We start from the raw sequence: 15,977 nt of genomic DNA, 5'->3' as shown, positions 1-15,977 counted from the left end.
GAGTTTGGATTTGATATCCCGCCTTTCACTCCCTTTAAGGAGTCTCAAAGGGGCTAACATTTTCCTTTCCCTTCCTCCCCCACAACAAACACTCTGTGAGGTGAGTGGGGCTGAGAGGCTTCAAAGAAGTGTGACTGGCCCAAGGTCACCCAGCAGCTGCATGTGGAGGAGCAGAGACGCGAACCCGGTTCCCCAGATTACGAGACTACCGCTCTTAACCACTACACCACACGGGCTTTAAAGGGGGATTGGCCACTGCAATGGTGGATGAGGCTATCAATAGCTATTAGTAAAGATGACTATTGTTACACCTCTTATGTTAGGTGTGTGTTTATGATCTATGTAGTCATGTATGTTCTTTTTGTGTCAAGTATTCCTGTTTGTTCTTCCCATATAAAGGTAAAGGGACCCCTGACCATTAGGTCCAGTCGTGACCGACTCTGAGGTTGTGCTGCTCATCTCACTTTATTGGCCAAGGGAGCTGGCGTACAGCTTCCAGGTCATGTGGCCAGCATGACTAAGCCGCTTCTGGCCAACCACAGCGGCGCACGGAAATACCGTTTACCTTCCCGCCAGAGCGGTACCTATTTATCTACTTGCACTTTAACGTGGTTTCAAACTTATAAGATGCCTCTAATCCCCCCAGTTAAACTTCTAAGAATAAACTCTGTATCATTTCTTTATAAACTGCCTTTATCCTTAGTTTTATTACACTCCACCAGTGTTTAATGCCACTGGTTTAATATGAATAAATAGCGAGTGAGGAATGGTGTGAGTAAGGAATGAAGGTTTAGCCTAGAAAGAACACTCTGCTACCCAGAAAGAAACAACAGGCAATGTTAGTCTCATCACAAAGCACGGCATTTCAGCACATATCCAATCACTGGTGTTGCTGGACAAATGTCTCTCTAACCATGCACTGACAGCCTGTGGGAAAGATAATAAAGTGTGTAAAAGACAGATGCTTGAGCAACTGATACCTGGAGAAAAAAGTATAACTGATTGGCCACAGTGATAGCAGAATGCTGAACTAGATGAGCTTTTGGTCTGACCCAGAGAGGTCTTCTTTTGTTATTACTTGCTGAATACAAGATGCATTTATTTGTGTTCAGGATTGTGCTTTCCCTAGAAGGATAGAATAGTTTTGAGGTGCTTGAAAGGTGGCTGTGATAGCTTCCTGGTGCTCTGGCCCCTGATCCGTGCCTCTGCGCCTCAAAACCGGCATGAACGTTCCCCACTAGTATTCACCCGGCAATAGAAACTTCACTGCAATCCCTCTAAGTCACCCATTTGCTTGACGTTTCTCAAGTAGCAGCAAGCATACGCCAAACCCCTGATTCTCCAGGATCTTTCAGAAATCCTGATGTTCACTGTGATGGATGCCGCATGTAGTGTTTGACAGCTCTGAAGTTTCTTTGCTAGACTTTTTATGTTTATATGCCACTGTTTTGTAACACGCAGCTCCCCTGAGTGTGGTACTTCATCTCCTTGAATAGGCACCACTGACCCGTAGCAATGGAGATTCGTGAAAGTGCAACAAACTCATTACCACGTTGAACTTCCTCCTGCACAGGTCGGCAGTGGGTCAGATGTGTACATTGAAGTGAGTCTGCTATTAAGGCGTTCAGGGGAACCAACAGCTGCCATGCTTTTTTTTGTTAGCTTGGGAGTGTGGTTTAATTTGAGTTGCACTGCAGGAAGATGTATAAAATCACCCTTTGCCGCTCTCTGATGCTCGTGTTCCCTTCAGGCTACTCTATACTGTCATTGTAACATGGCGTTTACTGTATAGGATAGCAAGATTGCAATATGCCTTGCAGGTGTAAAATCAGCTCAAGTTACAAAACACCCATCCTGACCTCATGCTAATGCCAGGACATGATGCTACAAGGATGGCAAAAGGCCATTGTAAGGGATGAGCTACTAGTCTACTGCTTCTGGATCCTACTTTGATTGCTCTGAATCAGTTTAATCTAAAATAGTACTGAGCCACATCTTCTTCTTCTTCTTCCTTATTGGCAATTCGGGGACACAAAACAGTTCTTACAAGGGCTGAGTTGCAAAGCCATTGCAAAGTCCAAGAATCCTCTTTGTTTATTAAGAGTAATGGGCTTCACAGCATCACAGAGTTGTAGAGTTGGAAGGGACCCCAGAGTCATCTAGTCCAACCCCCTGCAATGCAGGAGTCTCAGCTAAAGCATCCATGACAGCTGGCCACCCAAACTCTGCTTTAAAACCTCCAGAGAGGGAGAGTCCACCACCTTCCAAGGGAGTCTGTTCCACTGTCAAACAGCTCTTACTGTCAGAAAGTTATTCCTGATGTTTAACTGGAATCTCCTTTCTTGCAACTTGAAACCCTTGGTTTGGGTCCTACCTTCCAGAGCAGGGGAAAACCCACTTGCTCTTGACAGCCCTTGAGATATTTGAAGATGGCTATCATATCTCTTCTCAGGCTAAACATACCCATTTATAAAGATGTTGAACAACAGTGGGCTCAGGCTAGAACCCTGTGCCATCCCAGTTGTCACTTTTTTCCAGGAAGATGAGGAGCCATTAGTCTATTTGGGTTTGGGCAGTGGTCCATGTCTCTTGCTCCTATGTACACTGTGAGAGAGCAACCTGGGCCTCTCCTTCAAACTGCCCTGCTAAATGCCCTTGCAAACATCCCTTTTTACAAGACTTAGTCAAGAGCTCCTGGTCAAGAGCTTCCACAAGCTGCTGCTGGCTACTAACTCCTCCCCCAACTCCATCAAAGTTGTTGCATGCACGGAACAAAGTTTGCTTATGCAATGGGACTGTCCCCCCTCTTTCCTCCTGCACCCCCTAAATTTGCTCGGGAGGGCTGCAGGAAACCCCAGAACAAGTTTAGGGGGTACATGAGGGTGGAAAAGTCTAGTTCTACAAGCAGACCTTGTTCCCTGCGCTCTTAGTGATACATTGAATTCTACCCAGTATGTCTAACATTCCTTGCCCGAGTACTCTTTATATATTGGACAAAATAACATCCATTATCATATTAGACAACCCTAGATCACAACATGACAGCAATTGTGCCCCAATCAGAAAGTGGAAAATGGCCTACAGGCAGTGCAAATAGAAAGGAAATGAGCCAAGCCACACACTACAAGTCAAGTCTACAACATATGGTCAATGAATGAAGCATGTAGAAAATATTTGCTCCTTTTACAGAAAAAAGGCTGAGACTAGTGAATGTAACAGTGAATGCATGGCAGAAGCAGCAGTGTTACTGAGCTCCTTTTACAGCAGATAGCAGTAGATTCCTTATGCATTCAGACATCCTCTTGTACACTCTCATAACACAGAAAGGACACAAAACACAACTCTCACCCTCATCTTCACCATGCTTGCAGCTGGGGAAGGCAAAGAACAGCTCAGCTGAGCCTGAGACTCCTAACCCGGTTCTGATTTGCCCAGCCTGCCCCTTCTCTGCCACATACCAACAGCAGTCTAGCCCTGTAGCAACAAACTCAACAGTAGCTCCTTGTCAACATCTGCTGTGGAGATGGCCAGGCAAGGAACCTGCTCATCTCAAGGTAAGATGGGAACAAAAAGAGTGAGGTCAGGGCAAGTCTTGACTTTCTCTGGCTTCCTGTTTCATCTCTTAAGTCTGGGATAAACAGTAAGGACGCTGGCCTATCAGTCCTGTCTCAGTTCTGGAGCATGAGACCACCCACATCCCTCCCATTTCTGGCCCCTTTACTATCTTTGTCCACCAGTGTCATTTACCTCTCGAGCCCCACAGATGCTTGAACAACGGAGCTGCATTGTTTGGTGGTGTTTCTGTTTGTCTCCCTCCATCAGCCCTGTGAGCAAAGAACTAACATCAACTCAATCGGTACCATGGACAGCTCCCCTTGAATGCTAGCGCCCTAGGTGGCCACATGCTACCTCAATTGAAGAGCAGACCCTGCTGACATCTGTTGTCCAGCATCTCCTGTCCCAGTAAGATACCACAACTCTGAAATACCCCCCAAAGATTTGCTGTTACCTGCTTCCAGGCTCAGCTTGATCTCTCAGCAACCACCAGCCAGCTGCCTATGAAACCGACTGTGTGCATCACTGACGCTATCAATTGGGATAAAAATGCAACAGATTTGCTGGAAACAGAAAATGACTCAGAGGATAAAAAAGTGAAAAGGAAATGGAAAGATCTTCAGGTGAATCTTGCAAAGTGTCATTTTTAGAAACAATGGGAGGTTCAAAGCCTCCCAGTGAGCTGCCTGAGCAACAATGAAATGTAACCATGCTAGCATAAGGTGGTAAAATTAAAAGGACCAGAATAAAACACTATACAACCCCACATGATAAAGCCCATACAGCACTGCTCCATCCTATAAATGTGAATTGAAAAGATTCCTGCACTGCAATTTTTATTGCACTTTAATTCAAGGACTGTCATTTTGGTCTTCTCCCCTGCATGGAATGCTGCCTAAACACCTATGCCCTTTAATATAGAGATCTAGTAAATGATAAACAATTTTGCACTGAATGTATACTATTTAGGCTTCAGCCATTTTTGTTTCAGTTTGCTGATTAAAGTCTTTGTTCTAGCATTTTATCAAAAGATCAATACTATTTCTTCTACTAAGATTTTCATTCCTATTCATCCATGGAGCATCACCATATATGTTAAAACTGAATGCCAGGCTAATGTTGGACGTGAGCTATGTGCATAATGTCATCCTTTGACCTGCAATTATTCATAATTCCATGGTATTCAGAGATGAGCTCAGCTCTCCTCTACTCTCTGATCATACCATTGAACTGAAATGGCAGCTATTCTTGAGAAAAGTAATGTTTCGGTAGGTTCAGTTTTGCTACATGCCCTGGATCAATAATCCATCAATAATCCTGAGCCGTCTCAGTGAGCATCTGCCTGTTCACCTCATTTAGAATGCCTCTCTCCTCCCCATTATCTTCTTTCCTTCTCAGCATGCCACACATCTCCATCTTCCACCCTGTTTCCCCCCCCCCCTTTAATTTTTTTTTCCTAAGTAGGTCACTATTCCCTCTTGCCCTCTCATTTATTCTCTCTCCACTAATCTACATCTATATTTTTTATTTACTCCTATCTCTCTTGTTCAGTTTGCTCTGTCTTTTTTCTTTTCTTTATGAACTGTTCATTTCATTGACAATTACCATAAAAAGATATTCATGAAGAAATAGCAAAAAGCCTCTCTTTCTCCTCTGCAAACCAAATTTATTTCACATTTTGTCCATTCTCTATTTTAAAAGCAACCAACTTCAAATGAGCCATGTATGCACTGAGAGGATTTGCATTACTACAGAAATGAAAATGCTGATGGAGAAGATTGGTTATTTTGCTCAATGACCATCAGGCTCTGATCTCCTTTTATAATTGATCATGAAGATTAGTAAGGATGATAATAATGGTTCTCGTGTTGTGTTTTTCACCCATTGCCTTTGGCCTGAAATGCATATTTTGTTTGGGCAGCATTTATTCTGATATAGGCACATTTTGTGCTATGGTACTCTGACTTATCCCTTGTTTCCCTGAACATCAACTCAGCTGAGTTACTTGCTCTGTGGGCAAACTCACCCAAGCCAGGATGCGGAGCAGAGACAAGGAACCTGTGGCTCTCCAGAGGTTGTTGAACGCCAACTCCCATCATTCCCGGCCAATGGTCATGCTGGCTGAGGCTGATGGGAGTTGGAGTCTAACAAGTTCTCCACTGCCGCAGTACAGGAATGGAAAGAATCAGCAATCTTTGCTTGCCTCACCCTCTCATCTCTCCGATGTCCCCAAGTTACATTAGAAAAAGATCGCAGCTATGCCCTTCATAGGGTGGTTTGTTTGCTGGCTGGCTGGCAACTACATTTATCTTTGATATGCTAAATCTCTCCTTGCAGGAGCTTTTTATGCATTCTGAGTGATATTCCACACATGAAGTCCCATCTCACACTGTTATATGTGTAACCTGCATCTCTTACATCTTACAGAGTGTGCAAAGCTCCTGTCCAAACAAGCTGAGAGGTAACAGATCATTCATTTAATGAGGGGCCTGTATACTTGATGAAGGTTCATCAAGATATCTCCAGTATGCAATGCTTTTTGATGTTTCCAGAGAGAGAAGCAAAATTATGCATTTTTTTGGGCAGGAGCCCACTTTGCCTCCATAGTCCAATTGCAAGCAATACTGCCTGCAGCTATTGGAATTTGCTATTTTTCATTTGTTTCCCCTGTTGATATACCTGGACAAATGTAGCTCACACTCAGTGATCTCTGCAAATCAAAGCAGGTCCCCAACTGTCAGTGGGAGCATTAGCCATGCTGGGGACCCCTCTTGCAATGGTGTGAGCTGTTTCAATAAGATAATGAGAAATTAGCCAAGTGTTTATGAACAGATGCTCTTTCCTCTGAGAAAAGCAGGGCTTGTTTTGTTGTTTGAACAAATCTTTCACCTAAGCTGTTGCTAGCTGTGATGGTGCTGATTTGATGTGACGCACACCATTCATCTTCATAAAAGTTTTAAGCCCAAGAGAGACAAACTGAGGCTTGTTGTCACTTACTAGCGGCTCTGGTGAAACATGACAGATGAACATCATGTACCACCTCTTCCAGCCAGCGTTTTCGTGGGAGTAGCAAAAAACTCATTTACTTGGTTCATAAGGTGACTGCCTTTTCCTTCTTCGCATCCCTCCTGAAAATCTCTCATGCTACAAAATATACAGGAGATGGCCCAGCAATTAGATTTATTTTCAAAGTGTCTTCTCACACCGATGAGGCTTCTCGGAGATTGCTCATTTTGGACAATGCCCAATGGAAAGTATTAACTTTGAGATGCACATTTCCCATAAAACAATTCCTGGTTTGGGGACTTTTAATATGATGCTGCTATTAATTACCAACATACAACACTCGAATAAATCAAGGACTGCTATCCCAGATAGACCCCCCCACTATATTTATTTCTTAATTTTGTAAAAAAATGGACTCAGCTTCTCCTAACCTCCTAATCTCTAAATTCAATGAAACTATAAAAACAAATTTAAATCAATAATCAAATGCAATACAATTAATAGCCGGGGGGAGGGGGCAAGGCTGCAGGGTCTACTCAGTAGCCATGGGACATGTAAAAGAGGCAAAGTTTGCATCCTGTCTGAAAAAGAGAAATTGGCGTGGGCGTCTTTACCTTATGTGGGTCACAAAATAGAGACCAAAGAATGTTGGGTGGGCTCATTTTTCCAGAGTGAAAAAAACCCTTGTTGAGAGTCCTATGTTTGCATACCAGTCTGATACAATGGTCAGGGAGAAGGCTGCCCTCACAACCCACCAGGATACAGGACACAGATTGATGCTTGCTGGTGCCACAATGCCACCTCAGTAATAGAGCCAAAGTCAGAGCTAGCTGAGAGGGAGAGCAAGGTGACAGAAAGCACAGCTCCATTGTCATGAGGATGGAGACACTTTCAGGAACCCATAATGCGTAGCTCTGACAGGGGGGTGTAGTTTCTGTCAAGCCTGTAATGGGCAGCTTGTAAGCCAGCCAGGCACCAGCCAGTGAATATCAGCGCAGAACTCTCTGGATGCACAAATCGTTGAAAGCTTGAGGAAAGATGAGGGCAACAGGTTCTTCCAATCCCTGCCCTTTCAAGTCTAAGCCCTAGCTAAGGAGGGCAGGTATAGTGAGCCCTCCTCACCACCTCCCACACTATGGAATGGCTTTATCAGGTTCCCACGCAGCCATGTGCAAGAATTTCAGTGTGCCGTGAATGTCCAAGTGGATGCAATGTGGTGGTCATGGTAGGAATTACAGTACCAGAGGTCCTCCTCTAAGTAGGCTTTTTGAGCAGAATGTTTTTAAGGATTCCTTCTCAGTTGTTTGGAAGAGAGCCCTACGTATCTCCATGCTAGACTTTCAACTGAAGATGCATCCATTTCTACCCATTCATGTTCACTGTACAGTCTGAATGCCCAAATGACTACGCCAGGAAGAACGATTACTCTGGGCAGCAGCGGACACAAGATGCTCAGGTGTACGAAAACTACAACCTGGGAGACAGGAGGCATCTTTCCCTGCTGGCCTGCTCTGCTGCTTTTAGCTGCCTTTATTTGTTCTGAATGATGTATTTTATTGCCTTACCGTTGTGTATTTTATGATTTATTTTCTACTTGTCCAGGTATCCATATAGATGAAGGATGAGCCATAAATATTTGAAATAACAAATAAATAAAGTGAAACAACAGCTGCCATACATCAGACAGCATCTGCTATATGCCAGCCTTGTGACCATCCGCACACCTGTATCGGTGATGGGTGGGCTCGCATTTTTAAAAATTATAATTAATAAATAAAGTGGGGAGTGGGGGGAAGGAACTGCTGCCATACATCAGCCTGCATCTGCAATAAACATTGCGGTATTTCACTGTTTTGTCTCTTAAGCTGCAGGAAGTTTATGGCAGATATTTGGAAAAATTGCTTTGGTTAATTCAGGTAAGGAGGACGAGGAAGCACAAGCAAGAGGCCATAGTGGTGTCTTCCTCTGCCTTGGTCAGGCCATACCTGGAGTAAAGGTAGAGGTAAAGGGACCCCTGACCATTAGGTCCAGTCGTGGCCGACTCTGGGGTTGTGGCGCTCATCTCGCTTTATTGGCTGAGGGAGCTGGCATTCAGCTTCCGGGTCATGTGGCCAGCATGACTAAGCTGCTTCTGGTGAACCAGAGCAGCACATGGAAATGCCGTTTACCTTCCCGCCAGAGGGTATTTATCCACTTGCACTTTGACGTGCTTTCAAACTGCTATACCTGGAGTACCTTATACCTGGAGTACTGTGTCCAATTCTGGGCACCACAATTTAAGATGTTGACAAGCTGGAATGGGTGCAGAGGAAGGTAACAGAGATGAGCAAGGGGCTGAAAACCAAGCCTTATGAGAAACGCTTGAGGGTGTTGGGTATGTTTAGCCTGGAAAAGAGGACACTAAAAGGAGATAAGATAGCCATCTTCAAATATCTCAATTGCTGTCACATGGAAGAGGGAACAAGGTTGTTTTCGCCTTCTCTGGAGAATAGGACTCAAAGCAATGGCTTCAAATGACAAGAAAGGAGATTATTTCTGAACTTTCTTTTTTTTTTATAAGATATTTATTAAGATTTTTTTAAATATTACAATAAAAAATGAAAAAGAAAAAGAAAATACAAACTAAAAATGATTAAAAACCACTCAATTTTTCCATTGCTTATTTTTCCTTAGCTTGTTTCCCGGAACTCCTCATACCTCCCTTTTTTGTATTCCAGTTCAATTTGTTGGTTCAGCAAATCCTTACCCTCTTTATTTGTCCTAATCTTTGGTCTTAAAATAGTAACGTTAGATTTTTACCTCTTAACAACCCATTTTTCATATTCCCTTAAAGCACTACAGCTGGAAACCACTTAATTTCTATCCAACATCGTTCTAACATTCATTAATTTTACAATATTTCTGTAGATAATCTTTGAACTTCTTCCAATCTTCTTCCACCGACTCTTCTCCCTGGTCTCGGATTCTGCCAGTCATTTCTGCCAGTTCCATATAGTCCATCAACTTCATCTGCCATTCTTCCAGAGTGGGTAGATCTTGTGTCTTCCAATACTTTGCAATGAGTATTCTTGCTGCTGTTGTGGCATACATGAAAAAAGTTCTATCCTTCTTTGGCACCAATTGACCGACTATGCCTAGGAGAAAGGCCTCTGGTTTTTTCAAGAAGGTATATTTAAATACCTTTTTCAGTTCATTGTATATCATTTCCCAGAAAGCCTTAATCCTTGGGCACGTCCACCAAAGGTGAAAGAATGTACCTTCAGTTTCTTTACATTTCCAACATTTGTTATCGGGCAAATGATAAATTTTTGCAAGCTTGACTGGGGTCATGTACCACCTGTATATCATTTTCATAATATTCTCTCTTAAGGCATTACATGCCGTAAACTTCATACCTGTGGTCCATAACTGTTCCCAGTCAGCCATCATTATGTTATGTCCAACATCTTGTGCCCATTTAATCATAGCAGATTTCACCATTTCATCCTGAGTATTCCATTTCAACAGCAAGTTATACATCTTTGACAAAATCTTAGTTTTGGGTTCTAATAGTTCTGTTTCTAATTTTGATTTTTCCACCTGGAAACCAATTTTCTTATCCAACTTATATGCCTCCATTATCTGATAATAATGAAGCCAATCTCGCACTTTGTTTTTTAATTTCTCAAAACTCTGCAATTTCAGTCTATCTCCATCTTGTTCCAAAATTTCCCAATATTTCGGCCATTTGGCCTCCATATTGAGCTTTTTCAGAGCTTTTGCTTCCATCGGTGACAGCCACCTTGGAGTTTTATTTTCCAATAAGTCCTTGTATCTTATCCAGACATTAAACAATGCTTTCCTGACAATGTGATTTTTAAATGCTTTATGTGCTTTGACCTTATCATACCACAGATATGCATGCCATCTAAATACATTGTTGAAACCTTCTAGATCCAAAATGTCAGTGTTTTCAAGAAGCAACCATTCTTTCAACCAGCAAAAAGCTGCTGATTCATAGTAAAGTTTAAAGTCTGGCAGGGCAAATCCACCTCGTTCCTTTGCATCTGTTAATATTTTAAATTTTATTCTAGGCTTCTTGCCCTGCCAGACAAATTTAGAAATATCTCTCTGCCACCTCTTGAAACAATCCATTTTGTCCACAATTTGCAGTGTTTGAAACAAAAACAACATTCTAGGCAATACATTCATTTTTACCGCAGCAATACGGCCCAGCAGTGAAAGCTTCAAATTTGACCAAATTTCTAAATCTTTTTTCACTTCAGCCCAGCATTTTTCATAGTTGTCTTTAAATAAATTCCCATTTTTTGCTGTCATGTTAATCCCCAAGTATTTAACTTTCTTAACCACTGTTAAACCTGTCTCATTCTGAAACCTCTCTCTCTCCATTGGTGTTAAATTTTTCTCTAAAACCTTGGTCTTTAACTTATTCAACTTAAATCCTGCAACTTGACCAAATTCTTGAATCAGTTCTAAAACTCTTTTGATACTAGATTCTGGCTCCTGTAACGTCAATACTAAGTCATCTGCAAATGCTCTCAATTTATACTGTTTGGCTCCGACCTGTATACCTTTAACCAACCGGTCCCTTCTAATCATGTTCAGCAGAACCTCCAGGACCGATATAAAAAGCAATGGGGAAATTGGGCAACCTTGTCTTGTCCCTTTTTCTATCCTAAATTCTTCCGTCACCACATTATTTACAATTAGTTTAGCCTTTTGTTCTAAATAAATTGCACTTATACCGTTTTCAAAACCTTGGCATACCCCCATCCCCTGTAGGTTCTTCTTCATAAAACTCCAAGAGATATTGTCAAAAGCTTTCTCCGCGTCCACAAATATCAAAACTGCTTTAGTATTTATGTTCACTTCTAGTTTTTCCAAAATATCAATTATATTCCTCCAATTATCGGACAAGTGTCTTCCCGGGAGAAAGCCCGCTTGGTCTTTATGAATCTCTTCCATCAATACTTTTTTCAATCTCTTGGCCAAAATGTGTGCAAAAATTTTGTAATCCACATTAAGTAACAATATGGGGCGGTAGTTCTTAAGCTGAGTCTTTTCAGTCTCTGTCTTCGGTATAAGTGTAATGTACGCCTCTTTCCAAGACTCTGGTGCTCTTTTCCCTTCCAATATTTCATTGCAGACTTCCTTTAAAGGTTGTAATAGCCACTCTTTCAAAGATCTATAATATCTAGAAGTCAGCCCATCCGGTCCTGGAGATTTGCCTAATTGCATGTTTTGAATGGCACCTTCTACTTCCTGTTCAGATATTTTATAGTTCAACATTAATTTACTTTCTTGGGATATTTTTTGTAATCCATTTGTCTTCAGAAATTGGTCTATATCCATTTCTTTCTGTGGCCCTTGTGTATATAGTTGTTTAAAATACCTCTGGAAACAGTTTCTAATCTCAGTTGGGTTATGTATATTCTTTCCTTCCACTTCTAAATTTGTAATAGTATTTAATTTTTGTCTTTTTTTCATTTGCCAGGCCAGCAATTTCCCACATTTGTTAGCTGATTCAAATGTTTTTTGTCTCATTTGTTTAATTTTCCATTCTATTTCCTGATTCATCATTTCCATATATTGTACTTGATATAACTTTATTTCTCTCAAAATCTCCTGCGACTTTGGTTTTGCTCTCAGTTTCTTTTCACTTTCTTTTATTTTCCCCAAAATTTTATCTTTCTTCTCATTTTGACTTCTCTTCTTTATTGCATTCTGTTGTATCAGAAACCCTCTCATGACAGCTTTACTTGCGTCCCAGATTACTCTTTTTTCTACATTAGTATTCATATTTATTTCAAAATAGTCTCTCAAGGTTTTTTGGGCCTTTTTATACACTTCTACATCTCTGAATAGGGTGTCATTCATCCTCCATCTGAAGGAGCCAGTTGATGTTAGTTTCAACTCCATCCTTACCGCATTATGGTCGGAGCAGGTTTTTGGGCAGATTTCCACTTTCTTTATCTTTGGTGCCATTCCTCTAGTTACCCATATTTGGTCAATTCTAGTCCATGTCATCTTAGCTTCAGAAAAGAAGGTTCCCTCTCTTCCCAAGGGGTTCTTTGTTCTCCAAGTGTCCACTAAGTCAAAATTGTCTGTCATCTCGAAAAATGTTTTCGGTAGTCTACCATCCTTGGTAACTACCTGTCTTTGTGCCTTATCCATGTTTGTAGATACTACTCCATTCATATCCCCCATCAAAATCAAATTGTAATCCAAATAATCCAATAAAGTCTCATGCAACTTTTTAAAAAATTCAGATTTCCCCTCATTCGGTGCATAAATTCCTACTATCAAAAATTTCTCTCCTTGAACTTGAATTTCAATTGCCAAAAATCTTCCTTGGTCATCTTTGAAAATAAATTTCGGTGATAGTCTCTCCTTTGCATATATCACAACTCCTCTTTTTTAAACTTTGTCAGATGAGATAAACTCCTGTCCCAATCTCTTATTAATCAGTAGTTTCCTGTGTAACCTTGTTACATGTGTTTCTTGTAGACAAATCAAGTCCAATTGTTCCTTTTTTAGTAAATGAAAACACTTTTTCTCTTCCGAGGAGAATCCAAACCATTACAATTCCAACTTAACAGTTGCAGAGCCATGATGGGGTTACTTCGCTTTACCTCCAACTGCGCCAAGTGTCTGTTCTTGTTCTGTCAGTGGTGTCACTTTCTCTGGACCATGCAATCCAAAAGATAAGTTTGCTATATCTAGTATTCCTTTTTCCAGTGCTTTTGGCTCTTCTCCGGATTCCACTTCTTTCTGTAGATCTTCTCCGTGGTCCTTTGTCATTGACTGATCTTATTTTTATCTTTCTTCCTTTATATTTAAAGGACAGGCCTTGAGGGAATTCCCACCTAAAGATGATTCTATTTCTTCTCAGCAGGGCAACCAGATCTCCGTAGTTGAGCCTTAAGTCCAAAAGGTGTTTTGGAATGTCCTTAAATATCTCCACACTTGAGTTGTAAATTTCCAAAGTCTTTTGGTAATGCAGATTCAAGATTTTGTCTCTCTCCTCTTTTGTTCGAAGGGTAATCAAGCAGTCTCTCACCTTGTTCCTCCTTCCTCCTCTTCCAAGTCTAAATGCACTCACTATCTTAAATTCTTCCTTCCCCAAATCCTGTTGCCAGAAATCTGCGAATTCCTGTGTAAGAAAATCAGCCAAATTGTCTTTCTCACGTTCTGGTACAGCCCTGATTCTTAAATTTCTTTGTTTCTCTTTCAATTCAGTCATAGACAATGTCAAACCGTGGTCCTCGAGTTGCTTATATACCGGTGGTATCTTCTCTTGAGTAGCAGTTGCTATATCTTTTGCTTCTTCAGCTATCTTTCGGGTCGAAGCAGATTCCTGTAGTAATTTTTCAATAGACTCTGTGTTGGTATTCACCTTCTGTCCCAAATTATTGATGCTTGTAGTATTCTGGTCAATTTTAACTGATGCTTCAGCTACTTGCTTATTTGTTTCAGCTACTTGTTTAGCTAAATTTTCCAAAGATTCATTAATTTTTCCAAGTGCTGTGCCAAAACGTCTTCGGACGACATAACTTTTGGTTTAACCTGTAGAGGTGCAGCCCCTGGTATTCCAGATGGTCCAGAAGGACCAGATGTTGAAGCCCTTCGCTGCAACGCAGTATCTGTCCGATAGGGTCTGCCAGACCTAGTAGTTTTTTCCTGCGTCGACTCTAACTTTCCTCTTCCATCTGCCATAACACTCTCATGAGAATCCAAGGTCGATCCCACGGCTGAAATTTGTTTTAGAATGGAAAATTCCTCTAGCCCAGTTGTTATTGTAGCAATGTCAAGCCTCCTCTAGGGGGACACAGTAACAGCCAAAGCTTGCAACTTTAAAAAAGAAAATAGTCCTTATAAGTCCCCCAATTCACATAAAAACAATAGTTTCAGTTGCACTTAATCAGTTACTTTAAAACCAGAAGAAGTTCAGAAACACTGTATCTCTTTTGCAGAGTTAGCTGTCAAAAGTCCTCTGCTTACCGATAGGCTTTCCACAGAGCGGCATTCCTTATCTCGGGGCAGTCCGTTCCCAGGTTTTAGGCGGTGGGTTTTAGCTTCCTTTCCCCCCCTTTTTTGCAGATAAATACAGTTCAAACCTTTCCCCCCTCCTCTCCTGCAATCCGGAGGGGAGATCGCTTTCCTGATGTTGAGATTTAAATCTTTTTTCAAACGTCTTTCAGAGTTTCCGCTTACAGTCTCTTTGCTTTGATCTATTTACAAGAAAGGAAGGCAGACTTCCTGTTTATACCTTCCCGCTTCGGTGCCGAATTAACTTATTTTTTCCCTTTAGATCCAATTTAATCCTACTCACGGGTAGTTGCTTTCAAAGTCAAATTGTCCCAGGAAAAAGTCAGCGCTCTCCAATAACGGCTATGCGGCTTCACTCAGCGGAAGAAGCAGTCGACTCTCAGCACCGCGCCGCTCACCCCGTCTCGCTCCGGAGCCCTTAAAAGGGTCCCTTCGCAATTTGGGGGGGCGCAAAAGGTGCCCGCCGAGTCCCCACGTTCACAGGCTTCACCCGCCTGTGATTTTTAAAGGGCCCCCGCTTCGCCGCAGCGGTCAGACCCGATCCCGCGGAGCTGGTCCCTCAGAGACTCAGAGGGAATCCGCCATTAACGATGGCGCCAACCCGGAAGTCCTATTTCTGAACTTTCTGACAGCAAGATCTGTTCAACAGTGAAACAGTCTCCCTCAGAAAGTTGTGGACTCTCCTTCATTGGAGGTTTCTAAGCAGAGGTTATTGGGATATGGGTGGTGCTGTGGTCCAAACCACTGAGCCTCGGGCTTGCCGATCAGAAGGTTGCGGTTTGAATCCCCGTGACGGGGTGAGCTCCCGTTGCTCGGTTCCAGCTCCTGCCAACCTAGTAGTTCAAAAGCACTCCAAAAATGCAAGTAGATAAATAGCGGGAAGGTAAACGGCGTTTCCGTGCGCTGCTCTGGTTTCGCCAGAAGTGGCTTGGTCATGCTGGCCACATGACCCGGAAAAACTGTCTGTGGACAAACACCGGCTCCCTCGGCCTGTAAAGCGAGATGAGCGCTGCAACCCCAGAGTTGTCTGCAACTGGACTTAACTGTCAGGGGTCCTTTACCTTTAAGCAGAGGTTGGATGGCCATCTGTCATGGATGCTTTAGCTGAGCTTCCTGCATTAGAATCATAGAATCATAGAGTTGGAAGAGACCACAAGGGCCATCGAGTCCAACCCCCTGCCAAGCAGGAAACACCATCAGAGCACTCCTGACATATGGTTGTCAAGCCTCTGCTTAAAGACCTCCAAAGAAGGAGACTCCACCACACTCCTTGGCAGCAAATTCCACTGTCGAACAGCTCTTACTGTCAGGAAGTTCTTCCTAATGTTTAGGTGGAATCTTCTTTCTTGTAGTTTGGATCCATTGCT

General features: G+C 42.2%; 1 protein-coding gene and 1 long non-coding RNA gene across 2 annotated transcripts in view; one reads left to right on the top strand and one right to left on the bottom strand.

Annotated features, from left to right (window-relative positions):
* SYNDIG1L (synapse differentiation inducing 1 like) overlaps positions 1-4,073 on the bottom strand; it is a 99,471-nt gene extending 95,398 nt beyond the window's left edge. The window contains exon 1 of the mRNA XM_080979510.1: positions 4,010-4,073. The gene's annotated coding sequence lies outside the window, so the exon portion shown is untranslated. The remainder of the gene's footprint in view (positions 1-4,009) is intronic.
* Positions 1-15,977, top strand: part of LOC308462543 — a 301,862-nt gene that overhangs the window by 149,083 nt on the left and 136,802 nt on the right. The window lies entirely within an intron of this gene.

Source organism: Podarcis pityusensis, assembly GCF_964106645.2.
Source record: "Podarcis pityusensis genome assembly, chromosome: 1".
Lineage (NCBI taxonomy): Eukaryota > Metazoa > Chordata > Lepidosauria > Squamata > Lacertidae > Podarcis > Podarcis pityusensis.
This window is presented reverse-complemented; position numbering and strand designations above follow the sequence as displayed.